The sequence below is a fragment of the Acomys russatus genome, chromosome 25, assembly GCF_903995435.1.
Source record: "Acomys russatus chromosome 25, mAcoRus1.1, whole genome shotgun sequence".
In the NCBI taxonomy this organism is placed as follows: domain Eukaryota; kingdom Metazoa; phylum Chordata; class Mammalia; order Rodentia; family Muridae; genus Acomys; species Acomys russatus.
The window spans coordinates 18,276,081-18,285,385 of NC_067161.1; positions in this window are offsets into that span (position 1 = coordinate 18,276,081).

Here is a 9,305-nt window from a genome sequence, read left to right on the forward strand (position 1 = left end):
TGCCTTGAAATTCATTCTTGGGTTTGAATTTCTGTTTTTATAATATTAAGTCTCTCAGACTTTACATAGACAAGTAACATTTTGGAGACCAGTAATACCATGAAGTTGAGTTTTGTAAGGAAAATGGACCTATATTAATTTCTAATATTTTTGGAAATAACCTTAAAGAGGTTAGAGATTGTTTACATTTCTAAGAGTATTTTCTGAGGCCCCAGTGTTCAATAGTGAAAATTTCCAGCAGACTGTCAAAAGGTGCTTGATAAAGACTGGTCTCTGTAATTTACAGATTTTATGTACAAGTATTTAAAGTTCAGTTTTCTTTACCTAAAGATATGAACATGAACATAGTATCTAGGGAGGGTCGCACATGAAGATAGTGTTTGCCCAGTAGACTGCTTGGAACTTTGAAATTAGCCACCCAGAAAACATTCTATGGTGATGTCACTCAGTGTTTGCGTGGCAGTGGATAGTCCATCCAGCTGGAATGCCACTGCCTCCTTTATTTTAAAGTCCCCCACGTCAGGGTTTTTCTGTGTAATAGGCCTAGGCCTTGGCTGTCCTGGACTCAATTTGTAGACCAGGTTGTCCTCAAACTCAAAGATCCACCTGCCTCTGCCTCCCAAGTGCTGGGATTAAAGGTCTGTGCCACCATCCTGAGTGTTTTAAAGGTTTCGACTTGAGTGTTTGTGCAGATAAGAAAAATAATTGAATGATAGAAACTGCAGATTATCTACCTGTGGAAATTCTGTACATCAGCAACTATAGGTTATGGGCTATCTTTAAGAAAAGATGAATAGTTCTCTAGTTAATTTGATCACTATACTTTGGCTGATAGGGGAACTAACATTTTGCCACTTGGAACTGAAATTACCTACGAAAGTCCATGAAAAGTGAACCAACTAGCTCATACATTTACCTTTTATACAGAATCATGATTGATTAGGGCTGCCAAGATTCTAATCTTGAAACTTCCTGTAAGCATACTGTCAGAAATAGGTCTGCTTTTGGTATCATTCAACTTAATTGAAGATCTGTGTGTGCTTTTTTGTGTGTGTGTGTGTGTGTTTTTGTTTGTTTTGTTTTGGTTTGGTTAGTTGGTTGGTTGGTTTTTGTTTTTGTTTTTTTGAGACGGGGGCTTCTCTGTGTAGCCTTGGCTATCCTGGACTCCCTTTGTAAACCAGGCTGGCCTTGAACTCACAAGAGATTCATCTGTCTCTGCCTCCCAAGTACTGTGATTACAGGTGTGCACCACCATGCCCTGCTAAGGTCTGTGTTCTTTAAAAGTGCCATTTAATAGAAAAATGTAAACTATGTATGATTTTATATTTTCTAGTTAAATGCATTAAAAGCTAACAAGAAATAGGTGAAAGTCATTTTAGTACAATTTTTGTTTGTTTGTGTTTGTTTTTTGAGACAGGGTTTCTCTCTGTAACAGTCCTGGCTGTCCTGGACTCGCTTTTGTAGACCAGGCTGGCCTTGAACTTACAGCAGTCTGCCTCCCAAGTGCTGGGATTAAAGGTGTGCACCACCATGCCTGGCTTCAGTACATTTTTTTAAAACCAGTGTATCTAATGTGTTACTTTCAGTTGAGAGATGTATTTCGCCCTCTTTTGTTTATTTTATCATTTAGTCTTCAGTTGATGTATATTTTATACTTAATGACACATCTCAGTTTTGGACTCACCACATTTCTCATTTCTCTCTCTCTCACACACATATATGTATGTATGTATATAAACCACAGTGCCCACTGTATTAGTATTTTCTGGTTTTGTTTTTGTTTGAGACAAAGTCTCAACTATATAGCTCTGGCTGGCCTAGAACTGGCTATGCACACCAGGCAAGCCTTGAACTCAAAGAAATCCACCTGCCTCTGCCTTTTGCATACTGAAAATAAAGGTGTGCTAAAAACTGCTTAAAAGAGAGCACTATTGTGTGTACATGAATACTTTATGATTAATGGAATTTTAAAAGAGTGGATTGGAAATTTTTTTAAATAGAGGTAAGACCATTTATTTGGGCACGTTTATTTTACACAGACAAGTTATTACTATTCTAAAAATACAGTATCTTAGCATCACCTCATCTCTTAGTGTATGGGATTTTTGTAATAACAGATACTGATAAAACTACCTGTGACACATCCTAGTAGTTAGCAATCTCCAAACTAATGTAATTCCTTTATGGAAGCAGAATTAATTCCAGGGACTTAGTTTATAAAGTTTCTGAGTTTTTGTGCAGTCAATTTTGAAGGATTACCGAGAAATACTTTTTATCTCATTGTTGTCTTTTATACATACAGAGAGTCTTCTTTATAAAAATTCTGGGGGGAAAAAAAAAAAACCTTTCAAATTCTAAGAACATGGTCAGCCGTGGTTTTGGTTGTAAAACGCACATGAAGATCTGAAATACCATCATTCTCCCAAAATCCTGCCTTTTACCTAGATCTCTCTGGGCTTCTATACACAGATCCCATAGCTTAGCATGGCATTTCCTTTCTCAGCTACTCTTAGTAGGTGGAAGGGAGAATAATAGATTCCTCCTTTGGATAAAGTCATTGCCATGGCCAGCAGTATGCATGCTAATTGAAAGCCAGCCCTCAAGGGATTCTCACTATCCACAGAACTGGACTCTAAATGCATGTGGTTGCTGTGTAGTAGGTACCTATTCTTCTGTTGTTTGTTTTGTTTTTTGAGACAAAGTTTCACTGTGTAGTTCCTTTTTTGTTTGTTTGGTTTGGTTTTTTGAGACAGGGTTTCTTTGTGTAGCCTTGGCTGTCTGGACTCACTTTGTAGACCAGGCTGGCCTTGAACTCACAGTGATCCACCTGCCCCTGCATCCCAAGTGCTGGGATTAAAGGTATGCCCCACCACGCCCTGCTTTAGGTACCCATTCTTAAAGATAATGTTAGGAGCTTACATTCTTGGGTGGAAATCTTAGCCTGGCCTTAGTTTCTAAATGTCCTTTGTAAAACCAAAACAAAGTTCTTTCATATTTAGTTTACTTGTATCTTCTTTTGTTGAGCACTTTATCTTTGGTAGTGTTTTGCATTTTTTGAATATAAAAGTTACATAAAACATTGATAAGCATAATGAAATAAGTGTACATTACTTTTCATTCGACTTTAGTTTTGTGGTGTATGCAAATACGATAATAGAAATACTTTTTTAATACTCTGATTTTAAGGTGATTGCCTCTAAACATCAGTGTTGTCTTTTTCCATCTAACCTCCTGTGTTACCAAGTGTGCTTCACACTGAAATTGATGCAGACCAGCTACCTTCATCTGTGCCAGATAATCTCTTGTTTGTTTTATTTTATTTTTTTGTTTTGTTTTTGCTTTTTGAGATAGGGTTTCTCCATTGGGTTCTGGCTGTATAACTTGGTATGTAGACCAGGCTGGCTTCAAACTAAAAGAAATCCTCCTGTCTCCGCATTCCAAGAGCTGGTAATAAAAGCATGTGCCACTACACTTGGCCTGCATCACATTATCTTACCAAATGGTTTCTGGTTTTGCAATATGTAACAGGAATTGTCTGTGTTAATAATATGAATTTTTTTCTTCGAGGTATTATGATAGCCATTTCAAAACAGAAGCAGGAAAATAGATTGTTCCAAGTTTTCTGTTGTCAGTTCTTCTACTTTGAAAATTAAAACACTCCCTATTGGTCACACTGTGCTGCCTTATATATTCAGTACACGTGGAATTCTGCTCCGATAGTGTGAGGGTGTTCTGCTCCTTGACCTAGCTTCTTCAAATGTTATCTTTATAAACTGGGAATTCAGTGGTTGCTGTGGGAAGTGACACAGTTGTCCTTTGCCTTTCGTTTGTATATGTTGAAAAATACTTTCAAAAGCAGAAAAGTATCTCTTGATACTCTCTATGATGGCTATTGGAAAGTATGTATGTACTGTTCATCTGTAAAGTATCTTGAATTTTAACTATTAACCTCATGTAATTCCTTTATGGAATTATTACTACTATTCATTTGTACAAGAGGATAATAACGCTATAAATTCAGAGATGTTGAAGTATTAAATATATTTGGAGTTTTTAGTAGCCCTTCTCTTTGACCTGTTTGTATTTGTGATCATTGTGTGTGGTTGAACACCAAGCCCCTTGGAGATTACTGCGTTTATCCAACACACAATTCTCAGCAACACTTAGAAAACGAAAATGGGATTACCTGTAAGTAGGCTGAAATGGATTACAGTCCTACCTATTGAGGCAGACAGGAGACTTAAACTCTGTTCTGAGCTTAATGGGACAGAACTGAGTGCCCTTCCTTCTGAAAGTGTGGGCTGAGGCTGGGATCTTGCTGCTGCCTCTCAGCCCTGTGCATGGGGATCTGATCTTCATTCACAAACAATTTTGTTTTCTAAACAAAGGTTTTAGCTTTAGATTCCAAGTCTTTTCTTCCTGCAGCTGCCCTTAATTTTTGTTTAAATGACCTGGTGAAGAATGTAACTTTGACAGAAAACATTTTCATTTTTACATAACTTTAAAGTGCCCGTAAGTGATATAAAATAGTTTGAGATTATGACTGTTCTGTTTCTGTGTTGCATGACTGAGTGTCATCATGACTGAATGTCACAGTATCTCAGTCAGTACTTAATTAACTCTGCTACTGTACCATTTGGAAATTAGCCAGTTTGTTTATTTGTGTTTTGTTTTGAATGAACCCTTATAGTTTACAGCATCTAGAAAGAAAAAAATAATACTTTTATAAAATCTAACACTTGTGCGATAGTCTCCTATCCTACCTGTAATCCCTGAGCCCTTGCTGTGAGTGAGGTTCAGGTGCTTTGTCACCTGTACTCACTGTGTTTGAGCTAAGTAAATTCCTGGCATTTTAACTGAAGTTGAAAGGCATTCTTAATTCTGCCAAGTTCCAATGAAATCATTCCTAGGTGACTTCTGTCCCAGCTTAGGGCATCTTTTACATACCACACGTCATTTGAGTGCAAGCTGCCTTACTCTCTGTTGGTTGCATTATTCTTGTTAGGGCCACTCTTTATGTTTAAATTCTTCTAATATTAAATCTTATGTAAAAATGTATGATGTACTATAAACTTTATGCATAAAACTAAGTTATAGCCTATTGTAACCTATAAAACACTTCTTGTAAATTATCTAATTTATTTTTCCATTTATGTACAGTTTCTTAATGTAAATTTAAAAAATATTTGTTGTGGCCAGCTCTGTAAACATTCCCATGCTTTTTCCCTTAATGCTTATTTGCATGAGAAAATCTTGGGTTCTGCTTGTTTGTACTGTGTAGCCTTTAAGCCAGTCTTGGGATGTCTACATTTTCTGTAGTTTCTAACTTTTCTAATTTGTTAATATTCTAAGTGTTACAATCATGCTTTTTATATCCTACTTTCCAAATAAATTCTCTTATTTACTACATGTGTCTCTTGATTGTTCATCCTATAGTGCTAAGTAACTGCAGTCCCACTCTGACTCAGCATAAGGTTTGATTGTTTCAGCTGTTACCTGGTAGAGCATTACCTCCAAGAGAGCAAGGACATTATAAAGACTTGTTCACTCCAGCACCTCCAGTACCTGCTACTGAGAAAGTACTCAGTAAATATGTTTACTGAACTGACTATAAAGTGCCCTTATGTATCTAGCTGCTTAAGTAAGGTAGTATACCTTTGAAGACTCATACAGAAAAAAATGGTCTTGAAATGAGACCATTTTCCTGTGCCATGTGTGTACATCTGACAGGGTGATCCTGAAGTTGTCAGGACATCTATGATACCTTTAGTGACACAATTTGAGAGCATTTATTCTGAACCAATTCGTTATTTTTTAAAGATTGTATTATTTTGTGTATGTGCATGTTTTGTATGTATAGATGTATACCATGTGCCTGCCTGGTACCCTGGGTGGCCACAGACTGTTGGATCCCAGGAACTGGAGTTAGAGATGGTTGGGAGCTGCCATATGAGTGCTGTGACCTTAACCCTCTGCAAGAGCGCAGTAAGTGCTCTTAACCACTGAGCCATCTCCACCCCATCTTATTTTTAGTGTCAAAGCCTGTCTGAGAGGAAAAGAAACAGTTCAAATTGATGCCACTGTCTTGACTCCAGGTGTATATGAATGATTGAACTATGATGTAAAACAGAACCTTTCTGTTAAAATCCAGTGAGCAGAGAAGGAGAACGATGAATGAGGCCTTGACTGAGAGAAGATGGGAAGATGTGGAAAAGTGTACTTGAGGGTTAATTCAGCTCTGCACACATGAAGTACTGCAAGGTCAACATTGCATGTGGGAAAGCCGATATGTATAAATTGCGGAAGCAAGCTGTTTATTAACATTTCTCAATGTCAGTAAAAGGCATTGTGTATTAAATAATCGCTGATGGTTTCGCATCTGAACTTTATTGACCAAGTCTATTTTAAGCTTTGTAAAATTCTGTTTTAAGGTTATTTCTTTAGGTTTTGGGGGCTTTTTATGCAGCACCTTGGGCTGGTTAGCCATCTTTTATTGAGACATGGTTGTCATTGAGACATGGTCTTGCTCAGGCTGGCCCTTGAATCCTGTGCAATCCAGTCTCAACTCTTTCTAGCTGCCATACTTACATATTTAAAAAAAAATCAAAACACAGTGCTGTGTGTGGCTGGCCTGGACTAATTGGAGGATAGACTTGGTAGAGAAACCAACTGTGTGCAGTAGATAGCTATTATCATCTACCCACAGTTTGGTTTTGTGCACCGTCTGAGTAGGCCAGAAAAGGATGTTCCCCTGGGTGGATCCCCTGGGACTAGAGTTACAGACCATTGTGAGCTACCATGTGGGTGCTAGGAACCAAACCAGGGACCTTTAGAAGAGCAGTCAGTGCTCTTAGCTGCTGAGCCATCTCTCTAGCCCTACAGTTTCTTCTCTGAGCCTCTCCTAACTTCTATGTACTACGTTCTCCTGTTTAGACTCATTTCCTATCTTCCAAAATAAGCCCACCAGGTCACGGGGCAGCTAACGTAGTCCTGGGAAACATTTTCAAAGTGTAGGACCACTGATAGAAAAATACTTGGCAAAAATGAGGTAGTTTGGCAGGTTATGTCTTATTTAAGGTTCCTATTGCTGTGATGAAACGCCATGGCCAAAAGCAAGTTGGGGAGGAAAGATTGTAATTTTGCTTAAACTTCCATTTCATTGTCATGGAGATAAGTCCTGGCAGGAATCTGCAGGCAGGAGCTAATAGATAGGACATGGAGTGTTTAATGGCTTGTATAGCCTGTTTCCTTACAGCACCCACATCCAGCCCAGAGGTGGTACCACTCAGTATGGGCTGGGCCCCCAATATCAATTACTAGTTAAGAAAATGCACCACAGGCCTATATGCCTTACAGCCACTACTGCCCCGCTCTCTTACTTTGTTTTCTCCGAGACAGGGTTTCTCTGCTGACCCTGAATTTAAAGATCTGCCTACCTCTGCCACACACGTACTGGAATAAAAAGCTTATAACCTTTTTTTTTTTTCCTTCCAGGCAACAAAATGGCTTTGGGGGGACCTCCTGAGAGAACTAAGAGGAAACAGATCCCCCCCCCCAAAAGTCCCTCCATTCCTGGCTAGCTAGCCCCCTTTTTAATGGAGGCAATTTTTTCGATTTAAAGTTTCTCCTCTGAGATGACTCCAGTTTGTGTCAAGATAGCATAAAACTGATCAGGACGGGAGATAACAATGAAGGTAGACTGGAGCTACCTACCCCTGATTGCTTATGAATCTGAGAACACAGCAGGAATGAGGGCTTTAAATGGAAGTACAGAAGACCAGAGGAAGATGTTAAAATGCACAAGATAGGCTATTCTCACCCAGATGGGTCTGGCATGCACAGGAATGGTGAGAGCCAGTGTTACACCAAAGGGCGAATAAATCAACTTGGTCCAGAACGGAGTAGAATTGAGGCTAGAGCAGAGTAGCAGGCCTGCAGCTGGGCCGCCAATCGTGCTCTTTGTACTGCTGAGATAGTTCCCAGCATCATGTCCTAAGACTAGGAGAAAAGATGTGCCTAAATCCTGAGATCCCTCCCACTGGGTGGGATAGCTGTTGGGTCATAACCTGATTGCCTAATGTAGCCAGTCTTAAAATGAGGAGCTATTCAAACTGACCCTTAATAGCCAGCCCTGTCTTCCCTTTGACTCCAGGCAGTGACCTGGAGCCTTTGAGTGCACATAGCTGTACTCACATGACCTGCTGTCAATCTTTTTAAAAATAGACTTTACTAATTTTATATATGCATGCAAATGTATTTTGATCATACTCACCTACCTCACACTCCCCCCAACTCCAATATCTACTCCCTCTTGCTGTCAGTCTTGTGTATATTCTTAATCTGTACTATTGCTTCACTTTAGAAAAAAAAAAAAAAAAAGATCTACCTTTCAATCTGTGCTTTCACTTCATTCTTGAATAAGGTCAACAACCTGGAGATTTTCAGTCCAGACCCTGACCACCAAGAACAGCAGCCCCAGAGTCGGGGTGTTCTCTTGCTTTGACCCCTGTGTTCATGTTGTAGCAATCCATCAGGTTCAGTGTTGGACTTACAGCATTTTAAAAATTTAACTTAAAGATCATAACTTTACTATTTAAGTAGCTGGAGGTTGATAGCACAAGCCTTTATTTAATCTCAGCTCTGGGAAGGCAGAGGCAGGCCTGGTCTACAGAGTTCCAGGATAGAACTACCCAAAAGAAACTCTCAAAGTCATAGTTATAATAATAAATAATAAAATTCAAGTAAGTGGTTTATACCTGAGAACAAGTGCATCATGAATATGAATTACAGTGGGATCCAAATGCACTCACCAGATGAATTTAGGATAGGAGAGGAAAGTACCGTTTCATGGCCTGTGTTTTCTTTCAGGCTTTATGTGTAACACCTGGTCAAGGGGGACGTCATGTCCATGGTCCTCACATTGATGGTGAGGGCCATGCGCAAAGACAGACCCACATTCTGCTCTTACTGGCTAGTCCACCTTGTGTGACCCTTCCAGCAGCAGCAGCAGCAGCCTCCAGACTCACTTCCTCTAATGCTTGGCACATGTTGATGGCCTAGACTGGTTTCTCTCTGGCTCTTGGTACAGTGGAGCTGACACTGAGACTTAACAAGTTCCATCTAGTCCAGTGGAACCAGTCCCTGTAAAAACCATGCTAGACCAAGTTCCTCTACACTCCAAGGCAACCTCTGGCACCATGAGTTCTCCATGCTCTCTCTCCTCAGAGACCCACCCGCCTCTGCCTCCTGAACACTGGGACTAAAAGCGTACACTGCCCAGCTTTTTGACTTCCGCTTCTCATCTA